A 21729-nucleotide genomic window follows, 5' to 3' on the forward strand; every position below is an offset into this window, starting at 1 on the left:
ATGTAGCAACTTTTATTTCAACTTTTGGTTGAATGCCTGAGTGTATCTTCTTTTATGATTGCTAATGCATTTCTGCAAGGTATGTCAGCACATGTATGCTTGTCAAATTGTTGCAAAATACATAAAGTATGCATTTCAGCACATTTAAAGTGTGTTCCCATCAGTCAAACATTCAGGTATCACTATGATCCACAACATGCTCATCTATCAGGGCAAATTTCTTTAACCCCAATACATTTGTACATTCATTGAATGACCTTTGAGAATTTGGGTACAAAAACTCATACTCTGCAACTTGAGGTCAAATTTTACACTATGATTGTTTAATTGAGGTTATTGAACTATGTCATTGGGATGAGACCATTGCGGTCCATATGTATGGCATTAAGTAGGTTAAGTGCCTTTAAGCATAGACTTTGAAAGTATACCCTTCAATACGTTCAACTTCAAGTTTTCATGCTTATGAGATTTGTTCCCAAAGTGCTCCAAAATGTGATTTTTTTTCTCAGCGTTTATTAAATGACAGAGTGCCACTTTAAGTATGTTAAAGTGGAAATTTTTGCTGAACATTATTTTCACACGCATTACAACTACATGTAAAATAAAACCCTGTGAAAATATTCTTTCATGCATAGGTCTTTGAACATGTTGAACAAAAAACTCAAAATCGAGAATTTAAGAGCAAGCAAAATAGTTCGAAATCGGGCAAGCATGAAAATTACCCAGTGCGAAAACTATCACTTTTACAAAAAGGCTTTCAAAAATAGATACAGGGCATGAAAAATGGTGGTGGGGAGAGATAGGGCACCTTATGCGTCCCTGAAGAATTCGTAAGTCGAGAATTAATAGGCTGTCAGTAACACCTGGTGGGGTTGGGATAAAGCTACCTGAGCATGATTAACGATTACGTTGTCATGGTAACCATTGGCCTGTCAAAGTGACAGCCCAATTTCATTCCTTTCCTTTGAACTGAGAGACAGTAACAGCTGGTTTCATAATTTGGTATATAGAGAGAGCATGTCATGATGGCACGATGTTAACAGCTCTCAGGTTCGTTTTCACACCACTAAATTTTAAGTTATCTGTCCTGGGTATCTGTCTTTCTGCACAGGTAGAATTTCAGGCTTAGTTGCGCAGCAAGATGTTGGGAGGACAAAGCAATTGGCTACTTGTAATCAAGGTGAACAGGCCTCAATGAGATATGAAATAAAGGATAGAGCGCCCTGCTAGCTGGACCATCGACCAATTATCAGTGGCGGCACCAGGATTTTTTTTGGGGGGGGCAAAGTGAATTTCAGGGGGCAAAATCGACAAATTTTATGCAAAATTGCCGCAAAAAGAGGAAATTGCCTCAAAACTGGGGGGCAAGAAAAATATGGGGAGGGCAAATGCCCCTTGCCCCCAGAAGCGCTGCCACTGCCAATTGTGAAGCCCAGTTTTGGCACTCCATGTATTCGCGGGTACTCATGCTTGTTGAAAATTTTGCGAAATTAGGGGTATTTTCAGATAAAGAAACTCGATCCGCGAAACACAAAAAAGGGCAATTTTTCATACCACTTGTAAAAAGGTGCTCTTCATTTGGGTATCACATGTATATAAATCATCATAGTTTTATTACTCGTCATTTACGAATCCTATGCACAACTCATCTCAGTTTTATTATTCCGTTTGGCGCACATTACATCACATCATGACGCATACAACCAAAAGTGCTGTGCATTAGGCCTATACCCTATACGCGTTTCCGTCAGAAAGGAGTATTCCCGGGGGAGTCACTCCCATTGTGGCCTGTACACCATCCGCGATAATGAAAACGCGTAAAAAGGGTAGTTTTTTCGTGGGTAGGCACGATACGCGCGAAACGCGTTTAGGGTGTCAAAAACATGAAAAAATAGAAAAAAGGGTAGCAAAATTGCAATTGCTAATACGCGGAAATGAAATTCAGGGTATGAAATTTGATGCAAGGAATAAAATCCCTGTTTAGGGTATTGTTTTAGCCAAGGGTTAAATCCTTGTTTAGGGTGCTTTTCAAAAGTTGACTATCGCGGATGGTGTACAGGCCACAATGGGAGTGACCCCCCGGGGGAGTATTATATTAGAAATGTCGTTCACGTAAAATAAAATGAAATAAAATAAAAAGTATCATATAAATTGATTTTGAATCATACCTGTATTAACTGTGATATTTTATGCAATGTTATCAATCTGGAACAGTGTCAAAATATTTCAATATTTTCACGCTATATGTGCACTCTATAATGACCTCATCAACCTGGTTATTGCATGAATCCGGATATTTGGGATTCCAAAATGCAACTGAATCGGCTAAATGTGTCATATTTAGTATATGTATCTGTTAAATGGGCAAAAATAGGCCTATATGTTAGTCATTCTATAATAAGAACCTACTTTATTTTCAAATAAGATAATCATGTTTTGACGCTGTGTCAGCGATTACTATGGTGATTTGACTGGAAGACTTATCAGGCAGCAAAAGCCGAATTCTTTTGCATCGTTCAGTGGCACCATTTGATATGTTCAGTGCCCGCTTCAGTTGCGGTACCATGATTGCCAAAGTGAGAGGGGCAAGCAATATTTTAGTTTTCAAACATTTTTATACATGGTATCAAGCTTAACAGATGATGATCAGTGGTGGCGCCAGTATTTTTTTTTGGGGGGGAGGGTAAAATTAACCAATTTTGCACATTATTATGTTTTGTTGAATCCAAGTGTGTAAAAATATTGGATCCAAAACATAATAATCATAAAATTGGATGCTTTGAAATTACGCCCAATATTTATTGGTCTCGCTATGAGTTTTAAAATATTGGACTCGACTACGTCTCGTCAAATATTTTAAAACTCATAGCTCGACCAATATATATGGGCTCAATCATCCAATTTTATTTTTTATGTTTTTACTGTGGGGCAAGAAAAATATATTTTCAGGAAAAATGTCTCCCCCCCCCCCATAGTGCCGCCACTGTCCATGGTATATCTTAGGGCCCCTGGTGGGGTCCAAGTTGGAACACTACAGAAGCCCAGAGCTGTTTGATCCTTTTTGGGAACAAAAAAAGTCCAACCTTGGGGAAGTATGAAATTTAGAAATAATTAACAAAAAACATAACATTTTAAAATGAGGTCTAACTGGGTCACTGATAGCTGATTTCCCTCACTCTACTATAGTCCAGCAAGAACAACCCTGAGCAATATATGTGGAAAAATTCCTGCATTGAAACATGAATTTTTAGAGACCTTAAATTAAAAATAAAAACCACTACATCTAAAGCTGTCCTTCAAGGAGTTTTAATCAAGAACAAAAACTAACTGCAAGCTTTTTAACTTTTCAATAGCTAATGACTTTCAATCCCTTTGATTTCAAATCTTAATTAAGCCTGTAATCTCGCTCAGTAAAGAGCCGACTTTACCTTTAAATTAAAAGCTGTGTCGCTTTGTTAAACGCAAAATAAAAGACAGCCGCTACAATAAAACACAAAATCTACAACATCTTCTGAAAAGCTCATAAGCTATTGCTAAGTCTTTTGACATTATTTAGCCCTTTGTGGAGATATATCCTCATGATTTGCCGACCATGGATAACTAACTATATAGCCTTCACCCACAGTGGTAACCTAAACTCAATGAAGAAAATTTGATTTCAAACATTGGTTTGATATGTGCGTACACTACAGTGCATTTGGGCTCTTAAATTTTGGCTGAATTTTGAGGTATCAAATGAGCTTTAGCTTTTTGGGCGGTGCGGTCACTGGACTTTCGCGATTCGTCTTTCTTGCGCCATGAGATAGTGATCATAGTCTGAGCTGAGTATAGTCTGGTAAGTATGTCCTACTCGTCGAACTAATGAGGTATAGGTTTTTAATTTGGCTGAATTTTGTTGAATTCGCCTATTGCACGGTTCCACCATATGCGGGGAGAGCCTCGGACTGGCAATAGACATGAAAGGAAGTATATTACTTAACTTTATTATGTTATATGACTGGTTCAATTCCCATTTATGCATGCTGCCAGAACGAGGCTCTCCTATCCTCGCATATGGCGGAACCGTGCAATTGGTGATTACTCAACATTTTGTACTTTGAGAATGGCAACCTTATTTTCACATCGAGTCATGCTACTGTTCTGTCAAAATCTCATAATTCCAATAGCTGCTAGGTGTAAAATATGTAGGCCTACAATATGATATATTGTACTGTTCATATTTAACACATAGCAGCTATTGGAGGTTTTGACAACAGCGCTGATATACCTATAATGTATGATTAGTCTCAGGTCCAAAGCAGGCTAAGATTTAACATACCGGTAATTCTGTTCTTACCATCATGATTTCACCAAAAATGTTTTACGAGGATGCAATAAAATTCATTAAAGAGGAAGTACCACCAGAGCAGTTCTTCAAATCTCTGATTTTGACAATTTTAGTTGATGCAGTAACATTAAAACATCAATTAGCACACTGTTAAATTCAGAGATAACATTGTCACTGATTAATTTGATAACCAGGCAGGTTTGGTTCACCCAGAAGAATTGCTCTGGTGGGGCTTCCTCTTTAACACTTGGCAGCTTATATACCAGGATTCAACACTGTACAAAACTTTCCAAAAATTCCTTTATAGCTTTTTAATAGTGCACCTTTAAGAATGTCCCACAACACTGCACAGCAATGGCAAGGCAATATGCCCATTGCAAGTCAGTCCCCAAATTTGCAGGTTGTATGAGGTGATTACCATCTATGTAAACTTGAAGATGAACTTGCCTGGGGGCTTAGTCACCATGGAGTTTGGTTTAGAATAAGAGAGAGGAGAGATAAGACAATACTACGCATCCTGCAGGTATTATGCTTGGCTGTACAAATAGTCACTTGTCACCTTGTGGCGTGGGTTTTAACCCTTGCAGTGTGTGAATGGCAGAATTACAGATGGATGGGGTTTATGATTTCTACCTGAGATTTCTCTATGAATATTATTTGAAGGGATGAGGGGGTGGGATGGGGGAAGCATTTCGAAGATGGTTGGCAATCTTAAAGCACGGGGTGGGTTTTATTAACCCTTGCAGTGTGTGAGTGGCACAACCACAGATGGGGGTTTGTGATGTCTCAGCGGGATTTCTCTCAGAATTTTCGAATGGGGGTGGGGTGCAGAGAAGCAATGATGGCTGGGCTTATGGTATAGAGTTTAACCCTTGCACAGAGGGGGTTTGTGAATTATAATTTCTTGAGTTTTTGAGGAAGGGGGACAGGGAAGCATTTCAAGGATATTTGGCAGTCTTATCATTTGGGGACAGTTAGTCCCAACCCACCTGAGAATTAGGCCCACCCCCTCACTCAAAATTATAGCGGGTAAGGGACGCACCATTTGATACTCAGGGGGGGTAGGAAGTTGGGGTCTGGGGAAGAATTTTTTTTCGCCGCGGTTTTTTAAAATTAAATTTCATGCATTATACATAGTTAGGTGAGGAAAGTTTTTTTGTTGTTTTTTAGTGTTGGTGGGGAAAGTTTTTTTTTTTGCTCATGTAGTGGGTGAAGTTTTTTGTTGAAAACTTCCTACCCCCACCCTGAGAATCTAATGGTGCGTCCCTAACCATGATCGCTCTATACATATAGGGCATATATCACAGAAAAAAGTGTGTGTTTTTTTCAAGCACAAAATTCAAAGTAAAGGTATTTTGATATAAAATTGGATGGTTTGAACCCAATACTACAAATTTATTGGTTGAGCTATGAGTTTTTGGACGAGACGTAGTCGAGTCAGCAAAACATAATAATAAATGGGATCATCTGGTAGTGCGTTAAAGAGGAAGCCCAGCCAAAGCAGTTCTTCTGGGGTGAACCAAACCTGCCTGGTTATCAAATTAATCAGTGACATGGTTATCTCTAAATTTGACAGGTACTAATTGATGTTTTAATGTTATTACATTAATTAGCACCTGTCAAATTCGGAGTTAACCTTGTCACTGGTTAATTAACTTGATAACCAGGCAGGTTTGGTTCACCCCAGAAGAACTGCTCTGACCATTTGCTCTGACAGGGCTTCCTCTTTAATAAAGCATCAGATGAAATCAGGGAAAAACTGTTTGATTTACAACCTAATATTTCAAACCTTTCGATACTCTTCTATTTATTTTCATACTCCCATTGTGTTTACATAATTAAGTATTTTGGGTCTGTTTTCATTCTGCAAAAATGATTATTTTTTTAGCACTATATCAAAGTTACTATGTCATCGTGAATCATGTATTTATTTGGAAAAGTAGTAATTTTCTGGATTCAGTCTGTACTACTGTACCCCATTTGCTTGTACTATTATAAACAGACTTAAAATGATGAGATTGGGACAACCACATAATACATAGATAAAAATGAAAGAGGTCAGAGGAGTTAATGATATTCAGATGAATGCCAATCGTAAAGATCAAGCTATTCTGTTGCAACCAGGTATCAGGTTTATAGTAGCATGTGTTTGCCATCGGCACCAACTTTTATCAATGGATCAGTGACAACGCTAGTATCGCAAACATGCTCATAGTCAGTACACAGTTCATTTGACCCCAATTGTTTGTACTATTCATTAAATGACCTTTGAATGTGTAACTGGGTATAATAACTCATACTTTAAAACTTGAGGTGAACTTTTGAGATAGGATTGTGGAATGGATGTGCGAACGGAGCATCTGTAGATGAGTCCATTCTGGCCTGTAGTGTATCTGGTAATAATATCAGCAATACTTTTGTTACCTGGATATGAGAAATACTAGTATTCTACTATCAAGTAATATTTGCAGATTTTAGGAGAATGGGGTAAATAGGAGGCCGGGGTAGCAAAAGTTCATGGCACACAGTGTTGGGGATCATATGTGGTTAGGATACTAAAAACTCAAAACTGAACCAAAACATACACCAAATTGGAGGAAAAAGAGATCCAAAAATGTACTAATCATCTGGGTTTTGCGACATGCTACCCCTCTGAAGTCCTGAGCACACATCTGTGTACTACCCTTCCACTATATAAGCCCCATCACATTTTTCATGACACTCAGGCTTCTGGTAAAAACCCACCAAAATAAAATACAGGTTTTGCCCTTCACTATATTTTGATACTGCCAGATTTTTAAAGAAATTTATGTAAAATTATATTGCCTTGGTCCAGGACACAGTCTGCTCGAAATTAGATTTTTTTTTCAATGGTAAAAATCTTAAAAAATCAAAATGAAGGCTTTAAATAGCTGGGACGTAAACTAAAGAGCCTGTGACAGTTCATACAAGGCTCTTTGAGTTACAATGTAAGCCTCAAGTCTAGGGTTGCAGATAGAGATAAAGAACTTGTCATCATAGAGAGAAAACTTGTGATGTTGATGTAGCTCAGGTATCTGAGTATTCTCAGAAAGGTTTATCTCATGTGTCTTACTGTTATCTGTACTATGAGCCAAAATAGTCTCATCTCCAATGACAGAGTCCAAATAACATTATTCAACAGTAGGAACTCAAACCGACCTTATGTATAGGAGTATGAGTTTTTGTACCCAGTGTGCTAAATGTCATTCAAGATAGTGTATAAGTATATTGGGGTTATAGAACTGTGTCCTGAGGCATTACAATGTGAGATGCTATTGCAGCTTATACTGTCAGGTTTGAGTAAAATCAGATAAAATCTGTCAAGATGAGCAGATTATTGCCAAGTCATTTTGTGTCTTCTTTGTCAACTTCTGATTTTGAAATATAGGTAAGGGTTGTTTTAGTGTACTATAGAGATTGCATAGAGTACTCCAGGTGGTGGTGGCTGTGCATTCTCTAAATTCAGTAAATTTCCACCGTCAACCGTGTAATTGAATGGGATTATTTTGAAATTTTAAAACGCTTGAAATATCACAAACAAATAGGCCTATGTTAGTAAATAATATAAATACAAGCTAAAACCGTTGGAGTTCGATAATGAACCCCACAAAATTAACCGAGTATATGGAAAATGCCATACGGCCGGGCGGTTTCACAAGTTGCCGGCTCTATCATGCCACTCGCCGCCTGGAGTACTCTGCACAGTAACAATCATTTTTTACACCAGGCCCAAAAAGAAACTCGTCAGATATACTGATTCTTGAGTGTTCAACAACCGGATAATTTTGGATTATTCGGAAATATACATTTTGTTAATTGGACTTTGCTTTCTCATTTGACACCCTGTTCGTGAAAATCGAGCAAGAACTGACCGAGATATGCGCCTCCAAACCCTCAAACCCCAAAATGGGGGCTCATCTTTGCATTACAGCATACGCACCCATCAAGCAGTCAAATTAGCTCAATCGATAAGGCGTTCGACTATGGTGTGAGAGGCTGCGGGTTCGAACCTTGGTGGTGGTTAGTATAATGTAAATTTGAGTTAGTTTGAAATTCTCCTGGACAAGAAACTTACTGCTAATTGTCTCCTTGTAACCCATACAAAACTCAGGGAGCTGATCCTGGCTGTGAAGTTCAATTGTGGAATGTCTAGGGTGTGCGCTTCTTAGCTGCAAGTCCCTGTATTGTTGTTTAATGGTTTGTGGAATGATACGGGCCATAGTGGTTAGCGACAACCTGTAAAGTGTGCTGAGGCCTGTGGATCAACATCTAGGCATTGTGCCTGTGCGTAGGAGCTCGTAGGCACTATAAATCACTTTAAATGCACATTACATTGACTTATATATTTCTGTTCGTTTTTAAACAGCTCTGGAGAGGTGGACTAAACTTCAAGTATAATTCACTGGCAAACAATTCAGACGTACATGCTACATAAAACAAGGTAGGTTATGTTACTTTATATCGGGGTTTTTTTGGTGGAAAATAAATTGTTTTAATTCACCATACAAAGACTGATGAAGTATGTATATTTGCAAAGGAAGTAGGGCATAGTAATAGCCAGGCCCGTACGCAGGATTTTTTTTTTTGGGGTGCTGATTTTGAAAAAGTGGACTTTTTTCCACGGGGGGGGGGGGCGATTTTGTGAAAAGTGGACTTTCTTCCCCAAATTTGGACCGTTTTTTGACCAAAACCATAAAAACCTAATTGATTCGCTACGCTCGCAAATACTGAAATTTTAGGACTTTTTATATACTTTTGAAAATTTGGGGAGGTGCGGTCGCACTTCCCTGCACCCCCCCGCGTGACGGGCCTGGTAATAGCTGGTATCGCATAGCAAAATGCTCCACATTTGCCTACACAAAATTATGCCCTGAAAGGAAGTGATGAAACTTTTGACATCCAACCATTTTGTACTCAATTTAGGGCTTGAGACCCTATCTTTTGAAAAAAAATGAGCATATGAGCTTTGAAACAAAATGAGCATGCATGAGCTTAATTATGTCGTCAGACTTCATGACAAAATGAGTTCAGACACATGAACTTCAAAATCTTCGCAGTACATATCCATCGGCTATGTGTGCCCTTCAGCTTTAGGGGCAGAATTTTGGACGTGAAAATAAATGTCTTACATTGTCATGCAAACCACAAGGCCATATCTAGGTATATCTCCACGTCTTGGACGGTATATTTAAAAGATACACCCTTTCAGCGTGAACAAGATGAAGAGAGAACCAGCTGAAAATGTAGCCCACAATCCCGCCACAATCCCGGCAGCCATTTGAACCGATCAAAAGATTGACACTTTACACTCACACATCATCAGCCTCCTCCTGCACAGGTGCGTTAACTCCCGTAGCTCTGCTCACCTTTTGACTATATCACTAGGATCCACAACATGCTCATTTATCAGGGCACAGTTTTTTAACCCCAATACATTTGTATATTCATCGAATGACCTCTGAAAATTTGGGTACAAAAACTTGAGGTCAAATTTTGCACCATGATTGTTTAATTGAGGTTATTGAACTATGCAGTTGGAATGAGGCCATTGTGGTACATAATGCTAAATCTCCATCACATGTTGCTGCATTCTATTAAACATCAAACATGTATACACGCAACATTGCTCAGTATCATGCCTATGGTAAACTGTACAATCAGAAATTTTTACTGGATTAATTTTCACGCCTTGCTAATTTTCGACTGTTTCAGTTGTTTTTAAATTTGCGATTCTATGCTATTTGACATAGACCTACCTATACACAGAATGAATATGTTTATGATTTGTTATTTTTGCGGTATTTGCTTGACATGCAAAAATAAATGTAGCGTGAAAATTTCAATTTTCATTCCACATCACATACAAAAGGGGAATCGGCGGTCATTTGCCTGCTTACCATTGCGTGCCTATTGGCCATGCTCCATAGATAACTGTATGCTAGCTCTTTACTTTATTCCTCAACTCTAGTGGTGTAGCCTGGGGGGCAAAGAGAGATGGCTAACTCCCTTTGGAACATCCCCCCTTCTCCCCTTCCCTTACTTGAAAGTCGCCTTGCTCCCCTTTACTTCCTGCTTGTAAAAAACCCTGTCATAGTTCTGGCACAACTCAAACATCCACATAGTTGTTGGCAATTTTATTTTCTCAAAAACTTTCCTAAATTGTCATATATTCAAATTTTGCATTTTAATTGTCACTTTTTTAATGTCAGCTTTTTTATTTATTTATTTTGAGAAAAAAGAAATGACAATTTTGTCCGTGTCAAAATGATAATTGACATCTATTGAAATAATATTAATTTCATCTAGAGAGAAAGAACCGAAAACTTAGCAAATCTAACATGACACTAGTTTCGTAAGCATGCCATCAATATACCAGTGGAGACTTTAATGAACGTTTTGAGAAGAAGGAAGAATAAAAGGCCAAGTTCACCACCAGTGATCCCTAGGGGTTCATGGCCTAAAGGAGAAAAACCCAGGCATGAAATCAAAGCCAGATTGTGGTATCAGAGCTGTCAGTACCAAGTCCTGAAAGGTTGAAATGAAATGGTCCGCAGTGCCGACTGCCAACCCAACAGACCAGACCGACCGAGATTTGAGGTTACAATCATGATCATCATATGGCCAGCATGATTGAGCTACAAATTGTAGTTGAACTTGGAGAAGATGGCTACTACCAAGAGACAGTACAAGCTAGTACACAGCGGATTGAATAGAGTTAGGCCTAATCATAATTTTCCAGTGAAAAGGTGGCAGGGGGCACCAATATACCCAGGGCCGTAGCAAGGTTGAAAAATGTGGGGCGGCCATCACAAATGTGGGGCAGCCATCACAAAATGTGGGGCGGCCATCACAAATATATGCCCAAATTGAAATAAAGATATAAAATAAAAGAAAAACATAACTAATTTCTCAAAAAGTGGGGCGGCCATGGCATCCCCGGCCGCCCGCTTGCTCAACGGCCCTGAATATACCGGTAATATCTACCAGGCTTTGGGGGGGGGGGGACTCCAAAATATACTACTGTACACCTGACCAAAAATAAGGGAGCAAGACAATAGTCAGCAAGACAGACCCTTTTTTGCCATGGCATTTACCTGTTACAGATTTGCAAGTCTGAAGTCTTACAAAATGTCACAAATGTTGACCCCCCAGTGGTAACATTTACAATTTGAAAATTGACGAGGGTCCATAGGTATCAATCCCAATTTTTGGCTCATCATTTCGAACACTGTGGACTGATACTTGCTTGGAACAGTTTTAGAGGCAAACAATTTTGTATTAAATATCTCTGTCCTTTCGATCGCACAGATCCTGGACTAAGCAACTGCATGCTATTATTGACAATTGAATACCTGAGTGGAAGAAGGGCCCAACTCCATCAACACTTTTTTTGAGATATTAACAAAAACACAATATTTGGAAAAGTTTTAAGAGACAGACTGTTTTCATCTTGAGGGGACCTTTAGTACCGGTACATGAACATACATTATAACATAAATGTGAAATGATAAATGTTGCAATGGCAACAGTACAGGTCTTTTAAAATACGACAAACTCGTTTTTGTAAAATGGAGCTGGGCCCTTCTTCCACTCAGGTATTCAATTATATGATTTGTGCAGCATTTTTAAATAAAACTTTTATGTTGTATTACCAATATTTAGAGCGTGACTGTTACAGGAATGTTCAGAGCGGTCATAGAATTCTTGAGGATCTGCATACTCAAAAAATGCGATTCAAAAGTCTATCCCGAACTGCAACTCCATTTTTGAAAGGGGGGATGGGCCAATGGGGCCTGGTCCAAATTATTGGGGGGGGGGGGGTACATTAAAATGATACTTTTCCATAGCCACCTAAATTATTGCCCCCCCCAGGTTCAGGAGTCACTGCGGCAGTAGCAAGGACCACTATCACTTGGCAAAATCGCAAAATCCCCTAAATTTCTTAGGGATAAATTTGGGGACAAACTTAGGGATGGAATCCTGAAGACAATTCACACGGCAGATTTCCCCAAGATTCTGCTCGAGAAAAAGTTGTCCGTGTGGATGTGCCTTATGTGGAATAACACAATGTTTACCTTCCAAGACCAGAATAAGTCAGAGAAGATTTATTACCCTTCCCAGAATCCTTTGAAAACATGATACATCCCCTTGACTCATCAAATGACACCCCCCAATCCCATCACCAGGGTTAACTTCAACCCACAAAAAATGTGTATTTACGCGTTCACACACTTTGCGGACCCCTTCTAATCCAAGGTTCAAAGTCCAACGCGTACAAAATCTTGGAAACGTACGCATTGAAATATTACTACAAGATTTGAATATAGAAACACCCATTGTTAAAAACGTCTTCCAACAAAAAAAATACCCGTTGGGCAATGTATTGGACCCCTCCAGAGGAAAAATTCACAATTGAAAGGGTTAAACAAATTTGAAAATACCCCTTCAGTAAAATGCTTCAAGAAAACCCTGCCCACCACTTTCTAAAGCTTCCCTTTGTTTTCATTCTTGAGAATAAGCTGGCTAAACATGGGTCGATAGTCAAAAAATAAACATATTTTTAAGATGTGCTCTATTCATTGAGGTACATTTCGTCACTATCGACCCATGTTTCACTAGATAGCAAATCAGTACAGAAAATTGAAATGAGAGAAATGCATTATGGGAAGTGTTAGACATTTTCTCTGAAAATAAGTTATTACATTGAGTTTGCAGGCCCATGTATGGGGCATCACTAGGATCCACAACATTCTCATCCATCAGGACACAGTTCGTTAACCCCAATACAGTTGCACATTCATTGAATGACCTTTGAAAATTTGGGTACACAAACTCATACTCTGCAACTTGAGGTCAAATTTTGCACTATGATAGTTTAATTGAGGTTATTGAACTATGGCATTGGGATGAGGCCATTGTGGTCCATAGTGCATGTACAATCATTTGCCAGTCAATTTGGGTCAGTATACAAATATTAACTGTCTATGAGTGTGATGGTGAAATATAATCACGAGGTGAAAGATGGATTGTTCCATTCCACGAGCCGAACGGCGCAGTGGAATGGAACGATACATCTTTCACCGAGTGATTATATTTCACCATTACACTAATTTAAGACAGTTAATATTTGTTTTATATCACTCGTACATAAATTCTATTACTAAAATACTATTTAAGGTAGGAAATACATTTTTTCATCAACATAACACCATGTTTTGCAGTAATATACTTCACATTTTGGGGTTCACCCCATAACTAAATCGGCGAGTCCAAGAGTCAGCGCACGGCTTGGCGCAGGCGCACTACGGCAGAGCGCTATGATGGTAAAGACTATCACACGGAGGAGGTGATAGTAAAAATGGCAAACGGTAATCAACCAATGAACTGTCTAGAATTTATGTATGAGTGATATAATAATCACTATCAAATGGGAGTAGCCCAAATACCTGAATCTAGTTTCTTATAGGCAATAGTCAACCCAGATAGCAAATGTACTGTGAATAAAGATCTCGGGGAAGGGGCACTAAAGGTGGATGTCGTCATAGCAACCGGATCATCTCTAAACATGCAGGACTGTCTGTCAGTAATTTGGCACAACATTACACATACTTTACGCTAATATTTGTAGTACGGTAATAGCCCGGCCTCGAGTCATTCATGCACGTTTTCTGAGAGAAAGAAATGGGGGAAAATGGGGAAAAGATTTATATGAAATTTGAAGTTCTTAGTTTCATTTGATGATTACCGTATGAAGTTTTAATCATTCAATCAAAACTGGAAATTGAAATTTTTGTGGATTTACAGCCATTTACTCATGGAATGAATAACATCCCAGTAGCATTTTTAGGACAAATAAATTGAGTTATTTTATAATAAGAAGGAGGACTAGTTTATCACAAAATTGAAGAAACCTACTTAAAATGAAAGTGCATTGTATTTCCACCCATGAGTCAAAACCACAAGAACCACATAACCTATAATGCATTAAAAGTGCAATTACTCAAATGTCGTTGTTGTTCAACTATTTTGCATGCACTTTAATATTTTCCATGAACAAGCAAGATTGTGATACTGTTATAAAATTTCCACAGAGCTCAATTGTACAGTGTTCATATTCTGCTGTATTGAACTTAATTAAAAAGCATAACTTGCAGAAAACGATTTGAAGAGCTTCATCTCAGAAGAATTTATTGATAAACACCCGGGACTTATGTAGTATTCCAGGTAAAGCACTTCGAATATTCATTTCTTTTCTTTATACTAAGGCAGCGAACAGGTTTGTTTATTTTACAGTATCCGAAATATGATCGAGAGAATCTGTTCAAACATTTTTTATTTTCGAATACCGCAATGCAACGTCACGTAGCACATGTAATACTTGCACTTTATCTTTATTGTATAAATATAGATATCCATTGAACAAATACATTATTAAACTGACAGAAGTAGTGCAATTTTTAATCAAATACAGAGGTTCAATCATTATCATATCATGCCGAGTTAGAATCTAATGTGATTATTGCAATCAAATTTCATGAAATTATGATATTCTCCAGGTCCATCATTGTATGTGATGTGTCCTGTATGACTATGTACTCCAAGAGATGAAAATTTCAGAAGAGTAAGAGCAGACCTGTACGCAGGGCGGGGGCCGCACCTCCCCATATTTGCAAAAGTATACAAAAAGTCCCAAAATTTCAGGTTTGTAACCATTTTTTGGTCAAAAAAAGTCCAAATTTGGGGAAGAAAGTCCCCTTTCCACAAAATTGCCCCCCCCCCCCTTGGAAAAAAGTCCACTTTTTCAAAATCAGCACCCCCCCAAAACAAAATCCTGCGTACGGGCCTGGGTAAGAGAAATTCACAAATGATCCACTATTTTGTTGCCCATAAAAGATATCAAAATTCCAGTTTTTGAAGCTAGACTACAGGTATTGAGATTATTTCCTTCATTCGAGATAGACGCATCTATTCATAGTTAATCTGTTCTGTCTAAAGCAAGGCCCAAGATTGAATTCTTTCAGGATATGTTGAATTTCAACTGGTTTCAAAAACTGAGTGAAACTGAAAGCAAAAAGCTAGTATGCATTAAACTTACATGAAATTTTGAAATAAAGTAAGCTTTAGAGAGTGTGAGAATGCATGAAATTTGGCACAAAAAGCATGCATGAGAGTGCATATTTACTGAATATGAACCCTTGAATTATAGCTAAAAGCTTTGCAAGAAAGAGCTGAAGCATCATAGATGGTTGCAATACATTTGAGCAGGGTTTGTATATATATTAACCTTTTGTATGTGGACATCCCAATTAAATGGGTCTCAACAGTATGTGTGTATCCTGTTTCCTGTGGGTGTCTATACCGGGTGTCTATAAAACTAAGACCTAGATCTAAGACCCAAAAACTAAGACCTAAAAAATTCCTGTTTTTACCTTTTTATATCATCATGTAATAGATTCAGATAGTGTTGCCTATGATCAAGCCTTAAAATGAGCGGGTTTGCCCCTGGTCCTTGTCAAATTTACATTGAACCAGGAGCATATCATGAATTTGTGTATGAACCAGGAGCAATTTTCTGAAACAAATAATTGCTCCTGGTTCCAGTTTTGCACTTGATGCAGTAGTACTGGTATGCTGTATTGCATATCAGTGCAGAAAAGTATTTGAAATTGCTCCTGTTTCTTCAGAAATTGCTCCTGGTTCTTGTAAAATCGCAATGAACCAGGAGCAATGTTCAAAACCAAATTGCTCCTTGGTTTCAGCCTGCTTATTTCAAGGTATATGATTGATACAAACCAATTTGTACAAACCAACTGATACATACATAGTCTTGGCCTTGGTCTTGGAATTTGTGACTTCTTATATTTGGCCTGATACATAAACTTTTGGTTTACTTTAGCTTGTGTCTACTCAGGTCATGTCCTGGATCATCATTATCAATCACAGTGATTGTGATGCACAATCCAATTGCACAAACATTTAGGCCTACTTATATCCACTTCACTAAAGGCAGCTAAACAGCTCCTTCTCCGAACAGCTATCTCAAGAACCACGGTACCAATACTAGGCATATTAGGAGTTGAACAATATGATTATAAATATATTCATTCAAAAAATAAGGTTCTGCAAATGTTCATTGATCTATTTTCTTCCAAATTTTGCACCTCTGACCTGCAAGGTTGTATACATGGCATATAAAATGCGCATGTATTGGGTTAAGGGAGGATCCTGGGACTTTGCATCTATCACCAACTGGGGTTTTATACATGTGTCCTTGCCCGGTATCACCCCTAGGGTCAAACCAGGGTTAAATGCAACACTAGTGGACTCATACCAAGATCTTGATGCAGAAAAAAAATACTGGATGTGCATTGGCGAAACTTGGTGTGCAGATGGAGGCTTGGGATGCCAAGTTCAAATAGGGTAGATCATGAGGGTTACATAGGAATTATGAAGGCTGCAATGTAGTCTTTAGAATGGATTCTAGACCTACTTAAATGATCAAAAATGTCTTTAATGTCACTTTTTCAAATGAAGCACAGTTCTGTCACTGCATGATGTCAAAATGCGCGGTAATAATGAGGATAATTTTGGTCCGAAACAATCCAACAGAAAAGTACATGATACCGATACACATTGTGGATTTTGGTCAAATATTTGAGTTGGGGAGGGGAAACTTTGGAGCCACAAAGATAAGCCATGAGCAAAGAAATTAAAACTGTTTTTAGAGTTTTAAGAAAAAGTATCTAGGCCTAGGCCTATATTGATCAATTCATGGGGCAGATACAGAAATAATTTTTTATCATGCAAAATGTACTTGCCACTTGGCGTTGCTGATGTTAGAAGTCTTGCTTGTTAAACAAAGTTTAGCATAGACGTTAGATTTTATAATAATATCATGAATATGCGCATATCCAGGGGTGTAGCATCCAGGGTCCCTTCTATTTAAGGTTGCATAATTTTGATGCCCTGCAATCTTGGCACATCATAGTGCAGAGCTCAGACTGACCAGTGCAGTAGTAGCATGGACAGGATTTTTACAGAGGGGAGGGGGGACAGGGGGGGGGGGGACAAAGGGCAAGGCAATTTTTAGTGGGAGGGATTAAAATTTGACTAAAATTGTCAAAAATTGGCTGCAAACACGCCACCAAGAACGTTTTTGTGTGTGGAAAATAGGTAGTGTAGGTATTTATGCATATTTTGGTGAAATGCAGTTACATTTAGGCCTAGCTATGTGTAACACATCTAATTCATTGTGACCTTAAGACATTGTTGGGCTCTCGGATATTGAAAACAATGACATGTATTTAAGAAACCTTAAAAAGCAAGTATAAGAAAGGCCTATAAGAAACCTTAAAAAGCAAGTACCACTATGGACCACAATGGCCTGATTGGCCTCATCTCAATGGCACATTTCAATAACCTCAATCATACACTCATAGTGCAAAATTTGACCTCAAGTTGCAGAGTATGAGTTTTTGTACCCAAATTTTCAAAGGTCATTCAATGAATGTACAAATGTATTGGGGTAAAAGACTGTGCCCTGATAGGTGAGCATGTTGTGGATCATAGTGTGCAGGCTCAATGAAATTAAAAGCTGAGCTATATCATGTGTAGGTCTGATACTACAATGTACATGAAAGAACTTGAACCACCTGATGAACTTTAGGTTTGGAGAAGAATTCAAGAATGACAGTTCAGCAGCTCTACAATGATTATAATAAATAAACAAACCGGTGGAGGTAAATATTTCTGGCTCTTTCCAAACGGTACTCGATATGTATAGATAAAACCCGTACCAAATTTCTGAGAAAGAAATCGCATAAAGCTTAAAACCGGAGTGGCTCAGCATGCATTTGTAAAGCATCAAACATAATAACTAGAATAGAGTAGCTGAAATCCATGCATATGGACACATGGCATGGGGTATACATATGAACTTGATCTCACAGTTAGAATTATACCTCACCAAAAGTGCCCCGAGCAAATTATCTGGTTGCAATCAAAGTTTCCAACCAGGACTTGGGACAAGTCTAAATGCCTGCTAGTATACCCTGACATGAGTGACACCAGAGAAGCAATTGCCAAGTCTTTTGGTGTACAAGTGAATTTTGGTAGGGAGTTGAACTACAGGATCCAGTGAGCTCACACATGTGTGGAGTGAGCTCTAGGTGTATGCGACCTTATTCTGTGCGTGTTACTACGTTTACTCTAACCAACCTGCGCTTCAAACGCCTGTAGTGATACATTGTAAAGCATCTCCCCATAGAAGCACATGCATGGATATAGCTTTCTTTTACAACATCCAATTTGTGAAAACATAATTTTTGCCGCATTTGACCTCCAGTGATCGAGTTTTTAGCTGTTTGTCTGTTGTGTTCTTTTTTGGAAATATACCTATACCTGGAAATATTTGTGGATTTATACCGGTGCCAGTGACAGTATGATATAGAAGAGCAGGGACACATTTGGGTACCATGTAAGTAAGTATACCACATCCATGCATGACATGGAGAGTGTGTGTCTTTATTTTACTCACGACACTAGTGTCAGTCACAGTGAGTGTCAGTAGTGACTATACAAAATTTCATTTTGTAGCCCCGGTTTGTAGCATAATGGGCACCTGGGATTGGGCCTTGAAGAAAAGTCAAAATTGAGTCCTCCCCCATCTCATTATATTGGTGAGATGAGGCGACTATTTCATCATTCGTTATTCAAAAATAAGATGAATTTTCATCTTGCTCATTTTTGAGGTAGTGTGCATTTAGGCTTTATCGTGGAATATATTTAAATACGAAGTGAGAATTCTGCATGCTTTGAACATATGTTTTATTATCATGAAACAGATCAAGAAATACCAGATAATTATGATTGTTTTATTCATCAATATTAATTATAAACCCTAGCTAACCATATAATAATAGTGGTGGATATTATTGCTGGTGGATACTCATGTATAACAACATTGGTGTGTATTTTCTGCGCTACGTTTATTTTTGCGCTTTCCTCATTCCCAACAGCTACTGTGAAAATAGCAACAAGTGCGCATATATTTCTTGTGTATAGTTCAATCATGGAATCTTAGAATCATGAATTTAAAGGAGGATTTCGTTATCCTAGCATCCACTTTTTATGACATTTGTCAGTAGATATTCACGAAAAAAGCTTATTTCCAAAATTTCAGTTGATTTTGATTTTGCATTTGCGAGTTATGCTTGATTATGTGTATTACACTGCTCCATAGGCCACTGTTGTAATTTCGTTTGGTATACCAGAACGAAATTCAAATTTGATGATATTTTTGCTGAATAAATTAATCTGCAAGAAATTTTTGGTACATAGGCCTAAACATTTAGTAGCCAGAGGCTTCCAGTGGTATAAAAATCTCAACTTTTTTTGAAAAAAGTAGGGGGGATGAGGCTATGGATCACAAAATGCCCTTTTAAAAGAAGTGAAACATTTCAAAATTGGCAAAGTATGGACATTTCTACTTTAACAATAGATTGAAACCAGCTGCAGAACAATAATGTTATGATGTTGGCAATGGTCTTGACTAATGCATTCAATACAAAGGTGACACTTACATGACTACTCTCTGTGGGCATCAATGGAGGAAGAAACCAACTTGTGGTATATGGGTACCTTGAAGTTTGCTGGAAGCAAAAATGGGATGGAAAAGTACAGGAAATATCATCTTGATGAGTTTACCCTACCATTATGAACTTTGTTTACCATTTAATAGTAGTACATAGCTCAATGAGCTACTACAGGAAGTTCATCACTGAAGACTGAAGAATACTAACATAGGCCCTACATTATAAATGTTAGCCTTCTAGCACATTTTGTAAAACATCTCAAATAACTTATGTTCGTCGCTAATTGGCTACCCCAGTTAAATGCTAAGGGCTCATATTGAAATTCCCTTATACAGGAAGGTGTGCGCCATCCTGCAGCTTTCCTGTGCTTCTAAGCCTTCTTTTGTTAAAATCCTGGGCAGGGTGTATCACTGATGCATATAATCCATCCGTTTTATGACCAAGCTTTCCTGAGGCGCGCGCTTAGCGAGGGGAATCCTGCCTTCTTTCTGTGTGAAAACGTGGTAGGGTATTTCAATATGAGCCCTAAATTGATTGAATGTTGATGGTTTCCGAAATTTGAATACCTCACCACGTTGCCTGCATGAGAGTAAGTTCAATGCATAGCCTAATTATTTGTTCATTCAAACTTCATGTTTTAAGTCGCATTTGTCTATTTAAATTACTTTCATGATTGCCTGTTGCTAGGTTGATTAAATTAAAAAAATGCCTAAATCTAGATCAATTTCAGGACATTCTAGAAATCTTGAAATTGTGCTTTAAATTATCACCATCCACTCACTCAAATCATGGAAGTATAAATAGACTACTACTTCCATGCTCAAATAAGAGCTAGCTTTCCCAGCCTCCACACAAGCAATTTATAGCTTGTCTTGAACTACTTTGATGAGGGCCTACATGTTCATGAACCCAATTCTTCAATTCTGTCCCATGTGTATATGTAGGCCTAGTAAATCATGGTTCAATTGTAGGCCTATATGCCCACCTCTATGACATACATGTGTGCTGTACGTGAGAAAGTTTGCGTATGTTTGAATTCATGCGAGTCTTCGGCTCTCGAAAGGAAAAAAATATGTAGGCCTAGTATCTGTAAAAGAATACCATAGCTACTGTGATCAGGCCCGTATGCAGGAGGGTGCATCCGACCCCCTCCCCCCCCACACACACATATGCAGAATTTCCCCCTTTCTCATCAGTGTCCTGGAAAAAAATCCGCTTTTTCAAAATACACACCCTCCCCCGGCCGCGCCCCACCCCAACCCCTCCAACCATCCTCCCCCAAAAAAGAATCCTGCATACAGGCCTGGCTTTGACAGTTGGAGTGAAGGCTTCATTAATCAGTGTGTTCCCACATACTGCCTTTACATGTGGATGTTCACCTTTGCTGCAGCTTCCAAGTTCCAAGCAATTTAAAAAAAAATATACATATGTAGTTATATTAATTTTTGCTGAACCATGAAATGGTATCAGCCTATAAGAGTGTATGTTACTAGCTTACTTACTAGCTTACTAGCTTACTAACTAACCATTTGGTCTGAAATGGACATATCTCTAAATGCCACGAAGGTATGACCCCATGAGTGGTGTCATATGAAAGAGGAAAACATAAAGAATGTGATAAAAATATTTCCAAACGTCGGAGGTCATCCAGGGGTCACAGGGGTCAAAAAAGGTCATTTTAACTGAAAATGCTCCGATTGAGCTTAAATTTAAATGCAATGATCCTTGTGACATTCTAAACATGTTTAAAACATTTAAAAATTTATTAAAGGTCATTAAGGGGGTCAT

The 21729-nt window shown here is 38.3% G+C and overlaps 1 protein-coding gene across 5 annotated transcripts in view; it reads left to right on the forward strand.

Annotated features, from left to right (window-relative positions):
* Positions 1-21729, forward strand: part of LOC140162797 (growth factor receptor-bound protein 14-like) — a 206588-nt gene that overhangs the window by 104361 nt on the left and 80498 nt on the right. For 3 of the 5 annotated variants that reach the window (XM_072186099.1, XM_072186100.1, XM_072186098.1), the window contains one exon: positions 8715-8789. The gene's annotated coding sequence lies outside the window, so the exon portion shown is untranslated. Of the gene's footprint in view, positions 1-8714; positions 8790-18736; positions 18829-21729 lie in introns of those variants that run through there. The other 2 variants (XM_072186101.1, XM_072186102.1) reach the window with 2 other exon arrangements.

The sequence above is a fragment of the Amphiura filiformis genome, chromosome 10 (genome assembly GCF_039555335.1).
Source record: "Amphiura filiformis chromosome 10, Afil_fr2py, whole genome shotgun sequence".
NCBI lineage: Eukaryota > Metazoa > Echinodermata > Ophiuroidea > Amphilepidida > Amphiuridae > Amphiura > Amphiura filiformis.